This window comes from Rattus norvegicus, chromosome 5 (assembly GCF_021556685.1).
Source record: "Rattus norvegicus strain SHRSP/BbbUtx chromosome 5, alternate assembly SHRSP_T2T, whole genome shotgun sequence".
NCBI classification, from domain to species: Eukaryota; Metazoa; Chordata; class Mammalia; order Rodentia; family Muridae; genus Rattus; species Rattus norvegicus.
The window spans coordinates 133,762,826-133,784,042 of NC_141538.1; the positions used below are offsets into that span (position 1 = coordinate 133,762,826).

At 38.6% G+C, this 21,217-nt stretch overlaps 1 protein-coding gene and 2 pseudogenes across 1 annotated transcript in view; 2 read left to right on the top strand and 1 right to left on the bottom strand.

The window, feature by feature from the left end:
* Window positions 1-3,193, bottom strand: part of Skint10 (selection and upkeep of intraepithelial T cells 10) — a 43,013-nt gene extending 39,820 nt beyond the window's left edge. Inside the window, 1 exon segment of the mRNA NM_001431277.1 lies at window positions 2,710-3,193. The gene's annotated coding sequence lies outside the window, so the exon portion shown is untranslated.
* Traf3ip2-ps1 (Traf3 interacting protein 2, pseudogene 1) lies at window positions 3,151-5,985 on the top strand (annotated as a pseudogene).
* Window positions 5,986-15,996: 10,011 nt separating this feature from the next.
* Window positions 15,997-17,380, top strand: Eef1a1-ps9 (eukaryotic translation elongation factor 1 alpha 1, pseudogene 9; annotated as a pseudogene).
* Window positions 17,381-21,217: the final 3,837 nt, after the last annotated feature.

The window sequence follows — 21,217 nt, forward strand, 5'->3', positions numbered from 1 at the left end:
AGACTTGAGAGTGGCATGAAAGGAGGCATACTAATAATGTAAGAGCCAGAGAAGAGAGGCCTTGGTTGGGTCTAGGGTTGCATAGATGGAATATATATTTTAGTAAGTAGTAACTCGGAAGTATCGAAAAGTAGATGTTAGCAGCATTGAAGTTTAGGAGAGGCCAATCCATTGAGAAGATTAAGGCATATTAAATATAAGGCTGCATGTGTGTGCATTAGAGCATTAGGGCAAGTTGTGAGGAACTTGCGCCATTGCTGCCAGGGAATCAGAGCAGATCAATCACTACAGAAGCAGATAGATACATAGACAAACAGATAGAAACAGACAGACTGAGATATTTAGCTGTATCTGTTGAGAGAGCCTAAGAGCAACAACATTTCAGGAGCACTGAACATATATAGCACCTGACAGGTTCTTTAAATATTATTACACTCAATGGCCCATGGTTGTCTGGGCAAATAACTAATGCCAGTGCCAAAGTATGAAAAGAAGAAGTTGACCATGGAATTAGAATAAAAGAAACACATGTGGATTTGGGGCTCACTCTGGCTGAAATAGGGATAAATTAGTTTTGAAATAAATATAACAATGGATTATATCAGTCCAATAAAAACACTCATGAGTTAAAATTGATATAAACAGCTTTAAATAAACAAAAGAAAAAGTAAATGGGAAAAGGCAAAATGATTTTCTTAGAATAAAATATCAAGTTAAAAAATAATAAAAAGTTGAAATTAATTTGCAGAATCATCTTCTTAACCAAAATCCACTCAGGTTGCTAAACCTCTTGCAATCATCTATTCACTTTGCTATAAAGGTTTTAGGAAAAAAATCTTCCAAGCCAATATAACAGGGATTTCCATCTTTGATACCTTAATATCTGCTGTGGTCCCTCTTATGTCACCCAGTACATTGTCTGATAGCAAGAAACAATTCTGTCAGTACAATTCAGTCAGAATTCTCCTCATCCCTCTTAGATTCACTCTTAGAAATTCTTTATCCACTAACATTAATCTGTCCCTGGCTATAAACTCCCATTCATTCATGGTGTATTCAGGTGAGTCTCATCTCATTTCCTTCAAAATCCCATTGTATTTGTCCTCATTTTTTTAATCATAGGGGTCCTGAGTAAAGTCAGCCCTAAAATGGTTTAACAAATATGATTTAATTATTTTTCATAATATTAGAAATCTCCATTTTCTCCTATGATGCTAATAATTAATTTAGCAAAAAAAAACACAAACACAAAACTAGTACATAAAACTTGTAGTAACAATGAAGTGCCCCCACTGTGGGTTACCTTAGCCAAGATGCCTAATAGTAAGGACATGGTACCTGAACAGGCTACCTCTGTCCAGTGAAAGGACAGAGCTCTGCCCACAAAATTTTCTACCCAAAATTTGTCCTGTCTAAAAAATTCAGGAATGGAGCAGAAACTGAAGGAAAGGCCAACCAATAACTGGTGAAAGTCAGAACCCACCCATAGGCAAGCACCAATCTCTAACATTACTAACAATACTCTGTTATACTTAACAGACAGGTGCTTAGCATAACTGTTCTCTGAGAGGCTTTATCCAGCACCAGACTGAAATAGAAGCAGATACCCACAGCCAAGCATTAGACAGCAGTCAGGGATACTTATGGAGGAGGTGGATTGAAGGCCCAGAAGTAGATGGGGAATTCACAGGCAGACAAACATAGTCAACAAACCTGGACTCCTGGGAGCTCTCAGAATCTGAGTCACAAACCAAAATCATATACGGACTGAAACAACCTCCTCCCTTACCCCTACCCCTGCTCACACATATGTAGCAGACAGGCAGCTCAATCTTCATAGTTGCTCTTTCTGACCTCAATGGAGGAGGATGCACCTAATCTGACAGAGACTTGATGTGTCAGGGTAGGGAGATATCCCATAGGTAACCCACCCTCTCAGAGAAGGGGAGGGGAGGGGGAAAAAACTTTGTGAGGGAGGGACCGGGAAGGGGAGCAACATTTGGAATCTAAATTAATTGATTAATATAAAATGGAGTACCCCACAAAATAGTTATAAATAAAAGTAGTAGAGAGTAGATAACTTTATAATAGAAAAATATGGTAGACACCTTTTCAATCAATCAAAATTTCTAACGAAACGTTATATATACCAATATCTAGTGGGTGAGATAATCATATTTGATGGCCCAAGCTAAACTATTGTATGTCTAATCAGAAAAGAAACTATACAAACCTAAACTGGTATGACTCTAATATGCTTCTCCTATAATCCTCAAGAAAGAACTTAGAAAATTTCCCACACTTAAAAAGACTTGAAAGATCTACATCACTAGTGCCTTGCATAATCCTTGATGAGATCATTTTTCTATAAAGAACATTTCATGAACAAATTCTAAGACTGGAATGGATTCTCTGTGTAGACTGAAGTTTTTTTAACTGAAATTCTCAAGGAAAAATCTTTACCTGTGTTAAATATCTACAAAATTTTATAGACGTTTAAAATTGATGGTTAAAATTTCTCTGATAATATAAAGCAGAAATGGTGCAGATCCAGAGCCAATTATCTTGGGATTCGTTTACCCATCTAAATAGGCATATATTACCCAGTCTGTGTTTGACTTAACACTCTAGTGGCTATTAGTAAATTCCTTTTTAATAATGTGTAGACAGTGAGATTAGAAAGATTGTTCAATGGCTAAGAGCACATACTCTCTTGCAAGTTCAATTCTTGCAGATTCAATTCCAAGCACCCACTTCAGACATCTCACAACCACTGGTAATTCCAGCTTTATCTCTGCAGGGACCAGCACTCACATGTACATACCTATATAGAGACAAAATAAAATAAAAATATAAGAACATGTAAACAGACCTATAGCCTCCACCAACCCAAAGGCTTCATCAGATAGCATCTTAGGACTGAAGAATTTTTCCCACGTTGCTTGTAACCCACTTACCTGATGTTGCCACTAATATATAAGTATCTTGATTTATGTTTTTCTTTATCCTGTGACTTAACCAAACTGTTACCAGCAGTTTCAACTAAATATGTATTCCAGGTCCATGGCCATTAATATTTGGCTACAAAATAAATTATCTCTTATTCTCTAAAATGAAGTGGTATCTAAATAAAAATTGATATTTAAAGCAATGAAGAATGTTTGTTAAGTTCTTTCAAAGTTTAACTTTTGAGAGATAGTTTCTCCTACACTAAAGTAATAATGTGGTAAACCAGAAATTTATAGAGTGGCAATACCCATGAAACGACTAAAGACATGAAGAACTAATGGACTGGATTATGGAAACTGAGGGAACTTTTAATGAGGAAGTTCTGCAGTTGTTTCACTTCTGATAAAATCGTAGGAGGTAGAGAAACCTGTCATAAACAAAAAGGATAATTGTCATATGTGGGCTGGGATATTCTAATTGAGAAGCCTTCACTACAGAATGGTCTGTGCACATGCCCAGAATGCAAATAAAAGTGGAGCGTGGGGACACAACCTGTAATCTCATTGTTAGGTGTAGGAGTGGAGCTAGGTGGTTCCCAAAGCCTTGCTGGCTAGCCAATCTAGTCAAACCAGTGAACTTGAGGTTCAGTGAGAAACCCTGTCTCCAAAATGGAAAGTTATTGAGGTAAATACCTAATGTTAGCCTCTGACTCATACACACAAGCTCACACTCACACACAAATACACACACATATAAGCACACACAGACATATAAACACACACAAACATACAAACATATAAACACACACATACACACACACACGAAACAAAATAAATTTGGCATTGAGTACTATAATTAGGTCATTAAATATAAAATATAATTATTAAATATGTCAAAATATAATTTATAAATATAGCACCAAAAATACTTACATAGAAAAAGTCTAATAAAGTGAGGATGAAATTCACACAATGAAAATTATAAAATATTGGTTAGAGAAGTTAAAGAACCACATAACTCATAGATTGACAAAGTATTTTTTATAAATTTACTGTTAACTTTTAACCTATACATTAAACTTAATTTCAAAATCTAAACAGATTTTTGTAGGGAAGTTGGTATAGTGCATATATAATTTTGGGGGAAAGCTCAGGATATTGATTATCCATAAATATCTATTTTCTCAAAGATCTAATATTCATTTGTTTATTTATTTTCCTGAGGCAGAGTCATTCTATGATGCCAAAGATGGGCTTGAACTATCTTGGCTCAAGCTAGCATCTAACATGAAAGTTGATTAAATCATTTTCAAAATGCATATTTATGATATATACTAACTGACTTTTTGATGGAAGTACTTCTCAGGCTATAAAACTCAGCACATAGACTGAGGCACCACCTGGTAAAACTAAAACAAAGGCCTACTATATCAAATCCATAGTTCTAGGAAACTGTATACTAACTAACATACTGTACTAACCTTGCTTATTGGTTTCTGTAGTTCCACTTCTGGCTAACCATTCTTGTTAACTGAACAATGTCAACCAAGAGCATAGTTTTTGTGCTTAAAATTCACCCTGAGAAAGGCTCAGTGCTACACTGGGATCCCAAGCACTGAGGGTACTAGTCACCGGCCAGCTAATAAAGACTTTCTATTGGCATAAACCCATGTCCAAGCAGTCTTGTCTAGTGAATACCCCACAACACTATGATATTTAGATAAGTTTACAAAGATGTACAAATGAATATGTTAATATGTACAATACAGGTTTTTGTTTGGTATTGTAACTGTTCATATAGACCTTTGTAGCAGAAACACTTGAATATGCAACATGTGACAGGGATCCTATAAGTTTCTGGGCACTTTTAAAAGGAACTACTCTATGACTTAGATAAATCAGACCCAAGCTGGACTAATGCTTTGACAGACTCCTCTAGGGTAGCCAAGAGACCATGATCAACAGGAACAGAGCAGCCCCACATATGCCCATGATAGACACTGAGTATGAATTCCTAGCCCCAAGATGTCCTGTGCATCAGGCAATTGGAATGGCCACTGTCCCTTGCCACTGCATATTACCTACAGGACCTTTCTAGCCTCTGAGGAATCCTACATGTACACAGAATCTACCACCCAATCCGTCCCCTCAGGTTCCATGGAATTATTAGTATGATAGTCTTGGTTCTATAACCATGTGCAATATGGCCACGGCTGCCCTTGGGTGCCTATCAGCAAGGCATATAGCCTGCTTTGCCTGGCTAAGACCTTCCTGAAGCAATGGTGAGTGACACACACCCTGTACAGAGGACCATCTTGATTACCCCAGTCCCCAAGATCCAGAAGAGAGACCTACACAGGGGTTGTTCTTTCCTCAGTCTCCTGTGTACCAGCTTTATCACCTACTACCACCTAACAAGGCTGGAGCTCCCCAAGAGTCCTCAGATCATCTTGCTGAGTTGAGACCACAGGGTCTCCAGGCTCCACCCCCAGATGTTGTGCCTAAAACCCCTTGCTACCACCTAGGAACTTCCTAACTGAATGAACTCTAACTGCTACCAATTTGCCAGAGGAAGTACAGAAAGATTTATCACTTATTCTATAGACACAGCCATGAGGTAGTGAAGTTCATGAACTTTGTGTTGGTATCAGAATTACAGATGTTATTAAGTAGGTGAAGTACTGCCTTGAAGAAGAGACAGTGATGATAATCATAGCAACCAGCCCCAAAGGCAAACAGATTGTAGAAGGCACTTAGTCACAACTGGATGAGGATGAGCATGGCTCACATTCATGGAATGATGCAAGTTGGGTTCGTAAAACAAGGAATCGTGAACTTCAGATTCATCTCTGTGCTCTTCCCAAATGCCAAGAAGAAGCATGTGCCCACTTGACTTCAGAACACTCTTGAACTAATTTCTAGCTACTCTAAAAATTGAAAAGAAAAAACAAAATTACTGACATTGTTGTCCCAAGAGGAAGGGTAAGTGGCTCCTTCCTGCAGTCCCCTGCCTGCCCTATAGATGATACCCTTGTGACATTAGTAATCTGCAGATCAACAGAACCCCATTCTTACCATATTCTTCTAGCTGAGGCTGGCTGATGGCTCGCAACGTTGTTTCTTAATGACTCCTGTGGGTAGGGATACTCAGGACCCAGAATACCTCTTTTGCAGAGTTCCCTGTCTCCTAATACTTTGGAGTTCTGTATCTCCTACCTTTGAAAGGTACATAAGGGACCTATGTCCTACTGAGTCTGTGTGTCTACTCTGGGCTTCCATTATTTAGTGAGTGGACACTACAGGGGTTGACAGCAAGCATACATGACCACAGTCTCTTATCACTTCAACTACTTCAATATATTGGCCAGATGCTTGTGTGTTCCCAGATCACACTGACTCATATTCAAGTAATTAAATGAAAATAAAATTTTATTTAAAGCAATTAAATCTCTGACAGAGACTAAGTGACCATGAAGACTTACACTGACTTATGATAACTTTCATATAGACTAGCTTGTTACTTAAACTCTGAAATGAATTTAATTAGACTAAGGTAATATATTGTCCAAAAAACATGTGACTATGGCTATCAACATTGGCAAAAGGTCTGATCATAGTCATGTATTATTATCACAGTTGTCCAAGGTTTGCTATTGGTTGGGAACCCCCAACAATCAAATGAACTAAGTGCTGCAACTTATGGATGTCAATTGGCCTTTATTTGGAACAACTCTAGTGTTTGTTTAATGAAGGAGAGAAGGTTTCTGACCTCAAAAGTTAAAACAAAATATATTTTCACTCCTTCTCTTCCTATGAATCCATTGGTTGCACATCTTTCATTAGTAAGGACTAAGCATCTACAGATCGTCCTCTATTACTTATATTGGATCACTTCTTCCACACAGAAAAGAGCAGTTCATCTTCACTGAGTTAGATAACTAACATAAAAACATATCTTGTTGAGGAGGTAATATAAGCGTGCTTCTCATGATCTCTTCTTGGGGTGCTACATTACAAATCTGTAGTTAAAAATGAACACTGCTGACCAAAAAGTATGCTATTCTAAAAAATTTGTACCTGTTTCTAATACAGATATACACCTACAAGTAGGGTTAGAATGTGTCCTTTCTGTAATTATCAGATTGGTCCACCACTGCCATCTAGCATCTTAGATTTCTAACAAGGTAGCATGTTGAAACTGAAGGAATCTGGTTTAAATAGTTTGGACCATCTGGGAAAATAAGGATAAATCGTTGTCTTGAAGAGGAACAAGCATCTGAGTATTCTGTTTTTATTAGTGTTTAACATTCCAAAGAAGAGAAGACAACATGTGTTCTGAAACTACCTTTATCAGCATCTGTTTGCCTTTGAAATAACTGTGAAATGCTAAGTATTGACTTTTGCAGGCTTTCTTCAAGCTGTCCATGAGAAAACTTCTCTTGTTGAACAATACACAGTAGAAGCCAATATAGTAGAAAAATTAGGATTGAAAAATAATTTACAGACTGTACCCTACAAATAGCAACCATCACATTGTAAGCAAAGGATTAGATTACTCACCCAAATGTAGTTTAACCAATGCAAAAATGCCAGCATGACCTTGCTCCCTCCTTGTTCTCAGAAACAATAGTGTGGAAGCCAATGCTACTGTGTGAATGGAAAGGAGAAGGGCAGAACTAAGCTAGCAGCCAGCTTGTTCACATTGCATAATTTAAATTAGCAAGCCTGAACCACGCCAAGGTAGGTTAGCACCAGAAACAGAAAGCCTCTATGAAAGTCAGTCTAGCAGCTTTGTTCCTGGATGACGGAAATCCCCTCACCTAACATTGCACAAAACCAATTTGGTTTTTTCTTTCAGATTTATTGAAGTATAATTGGTAAACTAAAACTGTCGATTTAAGGTATACAAATAGAAGTTAGTATTTGACATACGAAATCTGAATTGCCACAATCAAGCTAATTTGCACGTCTTACCTTGTATATGACCTTTTTTGTGGTAGGAGAATTACCTACAAAGCACAAATTTAAGTATGTAAAATGTAGCCAACTTGCATAAAACTTAGTCATATTACACAGCTAACATGTTGATTAGCTATCAACTCATTTCTTCCTTTTCCTAGTTCATTGCAAATATGACAAATACTGATGATCTACTCTCTACTTTTTATATATTTGAGTGTTTTAGTTTGCTTGAGTGAGTGTAATTAAATATTTGTTGTTCTGTGTCTGGTGGCCATATCACATCACCAACACTAGATGCCAGCTTTGGAACTACAGGATTTATTTATTTGTCCCGTGCTTTGTCTTTCTTCAGTCCCACCACACCTTGTTACTCTGGTATTTCTCTCAAAATGAGAATGCTTATTCTGTACTGTACATACACAATCACAGCTAAAAATAGCTTTGAGCCTTAGAAAAGACTTTTTTTCTGTAACAGAAATGCATGTTGTAAATCCAGCCTCTGTGTTTCTGGTTGTGTCTCAGCACAGCTTTGTGCCTTGTGCTGGGAGGGAGCTTCCCTGAAGTTCTCTGTAGTCTGCGGCTCTGAAGCAGCCTTCAGGAGAGCTGCACCTTTCCCCAGTGCTGCAGTTGGTTGGTCTCAATCAGTGTCTGATGTTTGCTCTGTGGTAACTTCAAAGACTACATGTTTTTAGGAAGGCTTTGACTCTCTACCCGATAACTTGTCTCATATACTTTGGTTCTATGCCCAATATAATGTGGGCCAAGATGTAGTTCAACGAATTTAAGCTTATCCCCAACTAGCTTACAAATAAATGAGACTCAGACTATGGTTATTTTATTTTGCTTTGACAATCACTGGGAGGCTGCAATCAGCATGCCTGGCTACCTCCCCAGCGGTGTTCCCCCCAATGCTTGCTGTTTCTCCTAGCCATGTGCTCATAGTCCATCTCCCCTTGTAGCAGCTTCCTCCTTGCCTCTCCTCACCTCTCCTTCTTCCTCCTCCTCATGATCTTGTCTCTCCCTCTCCCTCTCCCCCTCCATCCCTCCCTCCCTCCCTCCTCTCTCTCTCTCTCTCTCTCTCTCTCTCTCTCTCCCTCTCTCTCTCTCTCCCTCCCTCCCTCCCTCCCTTCCTGCCTCTCCTTTCTCCTCCCTCCCTCCTCTCTCACCCCCCTCTTCTCTGCTCCCCACCAGGTAATTCCAAACCCACCTACCTTTAAGCCCTCCAGTAATTGGCTGTAGCCAGTTTTATTTAACCAGTAGTTTTTAAATTAAGGAACAAGGTTTGCACAACAAAAGCTTGTAATCAATTCACTTATAGGCTTAGACCTTCTGGAAGTACTCTGTAGATCAGGCTGGCCTTGAACTTAGAGATCTACCTGCCTCTACCTCCTGAGTAGTAGAATTAAAGGCAAATGACACTATGACCTGATATCTATTTTTTTTAAGGAAAGGGTATTTTAACACATTTTGGGGGATGGAGATTTATCTTAGCAATTAAGGGCACTTGTTGCTCATGGAGCCCAGGTCTCCATTCCTGGCACCTACAATGTGGTTCATAACTATCTGTAACTCAAGTCCCAGGGGATCTAATGCCCTCTTCTGGCCTCAGAGGGAACCAGATGACCACATGCCACATATACATACACCAGGCAAAACATTCATACATGTAAAGCAATAATAAATCTTAAATTATATCTAGGAGTTGGAACTCAGTGGTTAATAGACTTGCTGCTCTTGCAGAAGAAAGCAGTTTGGTTCCAAGAACCATTTTTGCTTACCATAGCCTGAGGAGCCAATGTGTTCTTTATTGCTGAACCATCTCTCTATTCCTAAGTTGTAGTTTTGAGACAATGTCTAATTATGTACCCGAAGGCTGCCTTTAACTCCAAAATCTCCCATGTCAGTCTCCTGGATGCCGGGATTATAATTGTGTACTACCAGGCTCAGCCTATATATCTTTATTGTACTAATAAAAGAAAGAGAACCATCTTGAATGTGGCAGGTGGTGAGTGTCCTAGCCTTAGGGTTTCTTTTGCCCTTTTAAATAAAGCACAATGGGTTTCCATGAAGAAAAAAAAAGACTCTGAACTCAGAGTTTTTTAAAGAATATTAGCACTGATAAGGACTTGGAGACTCAAGAACTGGACTGAATATAAAATGCCTCTCATATATTCATATACTGAGCACATGATCACAAAGTGATAGCTCTACCTTGGACGCCTCTGAAAATTTTAGGAGCCAAAGGAAATATACCACAAGAGGTTCTTACTGCCACTCCTTCCTGTTCCACCCACAATGACCCAGAAACAGTGACAGGAAACTGTGGGGCAGTGAAAGACACCCTGGATCCTGGTTGAGGAAGTTCGAACGCCAGAGACCCTAAAAAGACAGTAGGAGCTTCACCTGACTCCTAGGAAACCAGGTTAGTCACTGGCCTGCAGCTCTCCATAGATTTGTGACCATCACAAATCCACATAAGGACAACCGCCCAAAGAAGCACCTTCACAGGTAGAGGAGGTGACCTCAGGTCATGTTGGCTCAAGACAGATCTCCATTATAATTTGGTAGCTAAAGGCCTGGAAGCTTAGCCAACGAAGCATTCCTTCTCAGACACTCCTCCCTGCAAAAGGTATTTAATCTCAGGCCCACTCCGACAAGGGGGATACGGTTTTACTCATCCACTTTCCTCCATGACTACAAATGCCTTAAAACCATGGACTGCCTCTTCTCATAGGATCCTCTGTGGGGAGCCATAGAGAACCCCTTCAACAACAGAGCTACCACCAAATCTCCCACAGAAGGCTTCCCTGGGCTCCCAGTGGCAGCGGCTACTAAGGGGAAGCCTGTACCCTGTCATAGTCCAGCCAAAGACTTCCCAGCAGGACCAACCAGAACCCCCACACACACACCATTTCTCCCTCGGCCCCAAGCTAGATCCAGCCCTGTGGGCCCCCAATCCTTCCCCAGCATCCCAGTGGTGCCTGGATGCCTAAGAGCCTGAGAACCGATGGCCTGGGACCACCAAGCCTCAGATCACACTTCCCCACCCCCGGAGCAGCATCCCCTGACTTCTCACAGTCAATTAAAATCAAGTCATCATCTTGAAAGATTCAAGAATAAGTAATTGACAAAAATCAGTCTTTTGTTAATGATTAAAAATACTACCATAACGTCATATGCAAAGTTATTGTTTTGTTTTGTTTTGTTTTGTTTTGTTTTGTTTTGTTTTTCACAAAGAGGAAAGGTTACCTCTGGGGTAGGAAGCTTATAGATCTAGTTATCACTGTTTCCTGAAATACATTCATCCTTTACTTTCCATATAGTATTAGTCCAAGGACCTTCATGTCTTCTCATAAATAACCAAGTTCCTTTTACAAAATAATACATTATTTGTGTCTAACCTATTAAAATCTTCCCAGTGCTTTAACTTATTGTTAGATTAGTTGCAATAGACAAAATAATATAAATGTATAAAACAGTTGCTATACCATATTTTGAGAATTAATATATTTTCTAATTAATTAATAATTCATAATTTTAAAATTAATATAAACATTATATAAATAAAAACATTGTTTTATATTTTATATATAATACAACATATTATTCATAAAATATATAATATATATGAATACTTTTATGAATATACCATATAAATGTATTATGTTATAAGACATATGGCACATAACATGTGACAAATGACATTTAACATGTGATATATGATTATATATCATAAAAAAATATATTATATAATATATAACAAATATATTAAATATATATTTTATATAATATTGTTTATAATATATAATATGTAAAATATAATATGTAAAGTGTCACATGTAATATGTGTTATATGTTATTTAATATATTTTGGTATATATGACATGTGACATATGACATACAACATATAACAAGCAATGTGTAATATAGAATGTGTAATATATAATACATAGCATATGACATATCATACATGATATATATAGTATATCACATATACTATACATTCTATAGTATGACATAACATATAATATATACTAAATATAAACATATGATATAAAATTTACAATATATACTATAATATTATATAATATATAATAGGATATGTGATATATATTGGATGTGTGAAATTTGACATATGATATATAAGATGAAAGATGTAAAATATAAAATAACATGTAGCATGTGATAGGTAATATAGTATAATACATGTAACATGATATATGATATGTGATATATTATGTGTGATATATGATATATAATATATAGTATATTGTAAGATGTATGATATATGATATGTGATATATAATATGTAATAAGTAATGTATAATATTATATATAATATAATGCACCACAGTTGTCTAATAATTTTTGGCTAAATGCTGTTTTCATCTATACATGCAAAAGTGTACGACCCATGGGTTTAACAAGCTATCTTTATTTATGGGTTTAACACTGCTCTTGTAGCTTAAATAAATAGGATATACTCAGAAAATAAGCAGACTCTGACTCCCCAGCCATTATAGTGAAAAAGAGTGGAGAGATTATAAATTTTACTAATTAGATTCCAGAGTGAGGATGCAATTTCTCTTCAACCATTGAGAATGGGTAGCTTATCAACAGGTACTTACAGGACTCAGGTTTAGATAGTATCTCATTTCATAATGCAGACACACCCAAACTGAGGACATACTCATTCATTCATTTGTAATATAGACAAATATCTTATGCATGCTCTTCAAGGACTAGCCTGTACTTAGGAGACTTCTTGAAACACTTTGAAACTCTAAGCCACAGTCTCATTAGCCCTAGCCCCAAATGAACAGGACCATGGAGGGTGCGAGACCCAATTCAGCCTTGGCATTATTTGAAAAGTCAAAGAATAAGTTTTTAAAGTCTTGTGAAACAGAAGAGATGAGTAGCTATAACAAAAACTGTAGACTAAATGTATACCTTCAAGTACAAAATTATAATCAAATATTGATATTTTGCTTAAAATTGCAGATCGGTAATAGTTTCTACTGATGACAACTGAGGCTAAGTTATAGTGTCAGCAGTTTGCTTTGCTGGGCATATAAATATTGATTGATTGTAAGAGCCAAATGGAATGCTTTATTCTCCTTTCTCATCCATCCTACTTGATTAATCACCCTGTGACCACCTCAAAGTCCATTTATGTTAGGACAAATATGCATGCCATTCAGAATCTCAAACAGATTTTCAGTAATTTGAATAGGGATGGAATCTCTGTAGCAGCTGGCTTTTGATAAATTATTCTCATACAGTTTGGGAAATATACCTAGTGGTATCAATACGCCATAATGCTTCGTTTCCTTTGAATGACGCTAAAGTTTAGCTACAGTATAGTATGGCCCTTAAAAGTCTGTGTGCTGGAGATAGCTGAGGTAGTAAAATCTTATAGGTTGGGGCAAGATAATTAGGTCATTCAGAGAGCCGCCCACAGAAAGGTTTAATTCCCATGGAAGTGAGTCGTTATGTAAAGCAAACTGGCCTCATCCCAGTCTCAGTAGTTGATCTCTCTCTCACAAGTTCTCCCTTTATGGTGATAACATGCCCCCATGGAGCCCTTGTCAGAACAGAACAGATAGAGATACAGATTGCTGATTTATAATACCAGCTTCCAAAACTTGAATTAAATAAGTCCTCTTACAAAATATATCTAGACACATACTTGTATTCTGCTGTATCAACATAAAATAGACTAAGGAAGACAGGAAAAGCACAGTGGTATATTAAGAGGCCAGTAGTATTGGGGGAAACTTTCTTCTTTGGCAACAAAAGGGATTTTCTTAAGTAAGCCATGTTTTTCTCTACCTGAAATATATAAAGTAGTTACTGGTAAGTATGGTTTTAAGAAATGTATACCACTCTTAAAATAATAACTTAGAAACTATTGCTATATCCATGGAGGACCAAAGAGGAGTTCAAATGAACATTTTGGGGTTTGGGTATGTCCTTTAGTCATTAAAGTTTCATATAACTAAACAGTAACTGTATTGAATAGAACCATAGTGATCACCAATAAATCATTGTACTGGGTGCCTAATTACTCATCATCTGACAGTGCTATGCACTGTATATGCATTTGCTCTGATTTTGATGACCGTCCTTGGGCATATTACGTTGTCCTGACAGCATAAGCTAAGGTCAGACAGGATCATCAGGAGTGTTTGTAGTTAACAAAAGCAACAATTATAAAAATAACTTTGTGCTGGCTGAGGAGTGTCAATAACAAAGAAAGTTGAGTTTTTCTCTGATTTCTGAGAAAGAATATGAATTGCAAAGTGCTGACCCTGTGTCCTGACTTTTTGTTCTAGTGCAGGGAAAGAAAAGTAGAAGTAATTAGTGACTCCCACAGAGGAGGTGATTTCCAACTCATCAGTTCTCTTTAAGGGAGTGTAACAGAGAAAGGTTCCCAGAGAAATTAAATCATGATTATGGCCCACAGTGACAGAGATAAGGTATGTGTAGGAATAATTAGAACCAAGGCATAGCCCAGCTCAGAGAGCACAGAATTCAAAAGGTAGGAACTTAGACTGAAAAAAAGGTACAGAGGACCTAGGAAAAAATCTGGACCAGGCTTGGATTATGTTCTGATGACTGGGAAGAAAACAGAAGGGATCGCTGATAATAGTTTTCTTATGGATTAGATCTTAAATGTTACCCCCAAAGACACAGATCACTAATCTGTGATACTAGTGAAAAGTAGTGGAACCTATAAGGCTGCTGTCACATGGATGAAAGTGAATTATTGAGATCATGCCCTTAGAGACGATAGTGTGATAAAGCTCATCTTTATCTCCCTCCTCCTCCCCCTCCTACAGGTCTTCCCCAGTCCTCTCCTCTTTCTCTCTCTTTCTTTATCACTTTCATTCTATTTTCTTTGCGATGGACATAAAGTGATGAGTTTTACTCAGTATTATACACCCTATTCACAAATCCCACTTATGGTCATCCCCTGCCCCAACACAGGAACAAAATCACTACAACTAACTAATCACAAACTGAAACCTCTGAAACTTTGTGCCAAAATAAATCTTACCTTCTTGGGAGTTGATTTTCTCAAGTCTTGAATTTTTTTTTATAAACTGAAAGCTATCACGTGCCTTCATGCCATGTTTAGATATCCAACCTGATTGCTTCCATTTGAACCCCTAGTTCACCCTGCCACTTTCCATGGACTGGTTACTGCCTACTTCTAATTGGTCTTGATGAGACCTGGAGAGCAAGAAAGTGACTGGATAAAATAGAGGGAAGTCTGTATTCTTCATCCAGATTAACTTTGCTTCTCCATTTAGCATGATTCCAAGTAAGTTTCTTACACTTTCTAAATCACCCTTTACTCTTTAATTTGGTGAAAATTTTAAAATATCACAGATTTTCCTGTCATCACCACAACAGTTCCCCAAATATGCTGTCCCAGGAAATGCTAAAAAATTAATGAAACAATGGACATATAACAGGTTACTAAACAGGTGAAGCTATAGCACAAGACTTCAGAGTCCCTTCATCCCAGAGACTGGGACGCTACATAGAATCAGCCAGAGTTTCTAAGATCTCACTATCTAGCAGACAGACAGATCCTGTTGTGATTCTGTTTCACGAATTGATGGATAGAGAGCGTGTTAAATACTTTTCATATTTCTGTAGCAAAAACCTTACAAGAGGCAACCTCATGGGAAAGAAGAATCTACTTTAGCTCCTGGTTAGATACAATCCATCAAGGTTGGAAGACATGGCATTGGGAATGAGCATGTATATGGTTCTCTTCGCCTTCACACATCTTGGAAGAGGAGGAGGCAGAGATGAGGTGGGCTGTAAAGCAACCACACTCAGCAAACTTACCTCCTCCCAACTCCACTTCCATCAGCCGAGAACTAAGGCCAGAGCCTAGAAGGGATGGTTTACATAATATTGCTGAAGCCTAAATTCATCATTTTTTTTTAAATTGGCTCAATCTCAAACCAGGAAATTTTATTCTTCAATTTAAAAAACATGTAGCCTTTTCACAATAGGTTTGCCATCAGGACACAGGTGTTGTGAAAACCACTGCTAATTCAAAGCAAAAATGGGGAAGGAAAAGTCTCACATGAACATCGTCATAATTGAACACATAGATTCCAGTAAATCCACCACAACCAGCCGCCTGATCTCCAAATGAACCTGATTCGACAAATGAACCATGGATAAGTTTGAAAAGGAGGCTGCCAAGATCGGAAAAGGCTCCTTCAAGTATGCCTGGGTCTTGGACAAATTGAAAGCTGAGCGTGAGTGTGGTATCACTAGTGACATCTCCCTGTGTACTTGAGACCAGCAAATACTATGTGCCTATTATTGATGCCCCAAGACACAGAGACTTCATCAAAAACATGATAACAGGCACTTCTTGGGCTGGCTGTGCTGTCATGATTGTTGCTGCTGGTGTTGGGTGAATTTGAAGCTGGTATTTCCAAGAACAGGCAGACCCATGAGCATGCTCTTCTGATTTACACCCTAGGTGTGAAACAGCTACTTGCTGGTGTCAACAAAATTAATTCCACGGAGTCACCATACAGTCATAAGAGATACGAGGAAATTGTTAAGGAAGTCAGCACCTACATTAAGAAAATTGGCCACAACCCTGACACAGTAGCGTTTGTGCCAAGTTCTGGTTGGAATGGTGACAACTTGCTGAAACCAAGTACTAATATGCCGTGGTTCAAGGGATAGAAAGTCACCCGCAAAGATGGCAGTGCCAGTGGCACCACACTGCTGGAAGCTTTGGACTGTATCCAGCAACCAACTCATCCAACTGACAAGCCTCCAAGACTGCCCCTCCAGGATGTCTATAAAATTGGGGGCATTGGCACTGTCCCAGTGGGGTGAGTAGAAACTGATGTCCTCAACCCTGGCATGGTGGTTACCTTTGCTCCAGTCAATGTAACGACTGAAGCCAAATCTGTCGAAATACACCATGAAGCTTTGAGTGAAGCTCTTCCTGGAGACAACGTGGGCTTCAATGTAGAGAACATGTCTGTCAATGATGTTAGACGTGACAATGTTGCTGGTGACAGCAAAAATGGCCCACCATGGAAGCAGCTGGCTTCACTGCTCAGGTGACCATCCTGAACCATCCAGGCCAGATCAGTGCTGGCTATGCCCCTGTTCCGGATTGTCACACGGCCCACATAGCATGCAAGTTTGCCGAGCTTAAAGAAAAGATCGATGTTGTTCTGGTAAGAAGCTGGAAGATGGCCCCAAATTCTTAGTCTGGTGATGCTGCCATTATTGATTTGGTCCCTGGCAAACCCGTGTGTGCTGAGAGCGTCTCAGACTATCCTGCACTTGGTCATTTTGCTGTTTGTGACATGAGACAGACGGAAGCTATTGGTATCATCAAAGCTGTGGACTAGAAGGCTACAGAAACTGGCAAAGTCACCAAGTCTCCCCAGAAAGCTCAGAAGGCTAAATGAATATTATCCCTAATTCCTGCCGCCCCAGTCTTAATCAGTGGTGGAAGAACGGTCTCAAAACTATTTATCTCAATTGGCCATTTAAGTTTAATAATAAAAGATTGTTATTGATGATAACAATGCAGTAAAACCTTCAGAAGGAAAGAATGTTTTGTGGACCATTTGTGTGTGTGTGTGTGTGTGTGTGTGTGTGTGTGTGTGTGTGTGTGTGTGTGTGGTGTGGCAGTTTTAAATTATTAGTTTTCAAAATCAGTACATTTGTAATGGAACCAACTTGACCAAAACTATGTCACAGAATTTTGAGACCCATTAAAACAAGTTTCACGAGAAAAAAAAAATGTAATGCTTCAGTAAAGAAAGGTTATCCAAAGAGAACATGCTCACAGATCACTTGGAAGGGAGATCCCCAATAGGAGATCCCCAATAAGACATGACAATAAAGATGGGCAGTATTACTGATGGAAAGGAAGCAAAATTCTATTCTACAGGTTTCTAGAGAGTGTCCTAGCTTACAAAAACCTGAGAACCTGGAACCAATTATACATATAATGTGTATCCAGACATCAACTGAGAGACCAGACAGAGGAGAACCTCAGAATGAGAATTACAGTCAAGACCAATTACAAACAGGCAGGATTATAAGCTTGGTCACAGAAAGTATTAAAACTAAAGATGTCTGGACAGCAAGATGGCTCTGTAAGTAAAGGTGCCTGCCACTGAACCTGAAAACCTGAGTTTAATCCCAGGGACCCACACTCTGGAAGAATAAATCCAACTTCTTCAGGTTTTTCTCTTGCTTGCACATGCATGGTCACATATGTACAAATATATTTGTTCACACACAAGTAAATAATTAAGTAAATGTAAAATTCAGAATTTTTAGAATTAAAGAAGCAAATGATTTTTAGAAAAAAATATATAACTATACAGAAAAGAAGATGGCACTGCAGTCTTTCCTTTTACTGGTGTGGCTTTATTCCTAAAACCATAGAACTACTCAGCAAGCCCATAAATTATTTCAAACTTGTGGAAAATAAACCCCAAAAAGGAGTAATGACATGCAAAGTGAACATGGTAAGGTTTCTCAAGTCACACCTAATACTGTGGAATTTGCAAGATTTGATGTCACACTGGGGTTATGAAGGAAGGTGAACAGATTGCATGCTCTCTTGAAGCATTAGGAAGTATCTGCCTTCCACCTCCTCTCTGCTTTGATCCCCTTCACATGGCTGCAATGCCATCAGCCAAAAGCAATATCTCAAGAGATAGCAAGTATCGGGACTGGAGTGATGACTCAGTGGTTAACACACTAGTTACTTCTGGAGAGAAGCAAAAGGCAGGTCCAAGCAACCCGGTGTACAGCCACTTCTAACTCCAGCTCCAGGGAATTCAGTACACACACACACACACACACACACACACACACACACACACAAACACAAACACACGCGCACACGCACACACGCATGCACGCACCCCAAAAAGAAGCTTTAAAGAGATAATCAGGTATGATAGGGAAAGTTTATATTTTGATACTTTGAATTGAAATCTAAACTATGAACCAAAAGTTTGAGGATAATCTTTTCTCCAGGATTCATGAGATCATCTTCCATGGTAACCCTAGATTATAGAGCACTACTTGTTTGGGAGCTCTTGAAAGCTTGTTAGTTAGAAACTTGGAACATAAAATAAACATAAAATTTACAACAGCTTTCAATGTGAAAGCTGAATATTACAAGATAGCCCATAAAAATGAACGCAGATATGTCTTTCTGTGGCGTAGATGTTTCCTCTCTCACAGTGTCCTTCATGAATGTTCTGAACCCTATCTGTATTTGAAGATGTATAAAAACCTTCTACAAACTTCTCTGCAGGCTAAAGGAAGAGAAACATTGACACCAACCCAACTACAAAACCTGGACCTACGGTCTATCCTGTCTGCAAGATGTGCTGGGGCAATGGGGGTGCAGAACTTGTGGGCATAACCAAAAACTATCTGGGTCCATGACACTTGAGGGAACTCATCCTCTACCTACACTGCCTGGGCGTACAAGAAGCAGAAACAAAATAGTCTAGAGACCTAGGGTAAAACCACACATGACTGACAAAAAAAATAAAATAAAATGGTGATGATGATGACAGTGATAAAATGATTCCTGATCATGTTTTGCTATATTCATAGATCAGGGCCTTGTCCAGTCATCATCAAAGAGGTTTTTTCCAGCAGCAAATGGAAGTGAGTGCAAAGCTTCTTAGCCACACATTAAGCAAAAAGAGTCTAAATTGGAGATCTCCATCTGGTTTCCTTTCCTTGGAGCTCCAGGAACTGCCAGGAAGAAGGGAATAATGAATTGTAAGAGCCAAGAAAGGATGGAGGACACCAGGAGAACATTGTCTATCAAGTCAACTAAGCAGGTTTCATATGGACTCACAGAGACTAAAGCTACAAGCATGGGGCAGGCATAGGTTTGCATATATGTTATAGTTGGTAGGTTGGTGGTTTTGTGTGACTCCTAAAAGTGGAAGCAGGAGTGTCTATGACTTTTTTGCCTTCTCATGGGATTCTTTTCTTCCTTTTGGCTTACCTTGTCCAAATAGGAGGGCCTTTGTCTTACTTTTTTTAAGACAGTGCACACAATACATGCTGGATAAGCATTAAGAACAAAATCAGAGAGTGGAGTAGTAAGAAATTAACAACCCTGAGAATATCTACTAAAAACAAATTTGAACTGAACAGATTGGAAAAAAACACATGTTAAAACAAAGGAGCCTTTAACTATGTCTGATGTGCCCTAACTTATTCAACTAAGTTCTTTTTATAGGACAACTTCACTGTTTCAGTTTTGACAGTTATAAGCGATGCCATTATTTAAAAAAATCTACACACAAATCTTTTTGTCCATAGCAAATAAGTTCATTAGGCAAAACTCTGGAGCTCTAGATCTCTGACAACCCTCTACTGTCTTAACTGAGGAAGCATACCCTGGGAGCTAGAGTTGAAGACACAGGCTGAAGGCACTGCTCAGTGAAACTGCAGCAGCAACAACTCTGCCACATAAATATGAGGCCAGCCTGGTGAATTATCAAAATCCTATTAGTAAACTCCTACTGATCATTATTCTTACATTTGTTGTTATCCTTTAATGCAAAATGATGATACAAAGTAAGGAATGTGGAAAGTGGGAACTTAAAGGCCTGTTGCTATCTGATAGTCCACAAAATATACAAAACAAAAAAGTATATTGAAAATAGCAAGAAGCAGCAAACCACTGAACTGAGAATAAGACCCCCGTTGAAGGAATCAGAGAAAGGACTGAAAGAGCTTGAAGGGGCTTGAGACCCCTTATGTACAACAATGCCAAGCAACCAGAGCTTCCAGGGACTAAGCTACTACCTAAGGACTATACATGGACTGACCCTGGACTCTGACCCCATAGGTAGCAATGAATAGCCTAGTAAGAGCACCAGTGGAAGGGGAAGCCCTGGGTCCTGCTAAGACTGAACCCCCAGTGAACGTGATTGTTGGGGGGAGGGTGGTAATGGGGGGTGGGGAGGGGAACACCCATATAGAAGGGAGATGGAGAGGAGTTAGGGGGATGTTGGCCTGGAAACCAAACCAAACCAGGAAAGGGAATAACATTTGAAATGTAAATAAGAAATACCCAATTTAATAAAGATGGAAGGAAAGAAGAAAATGGCGAGAGAGAAGCAATAGCACAAAAAAGGAAGATCTATGACAGAACTACCCAAATGACTAAACCATATAAAGACTCCATGAAAAACGAGATAATTATAGGCTAATATGTCTTTAACCATACCCTCCAGAAATTCTCAATA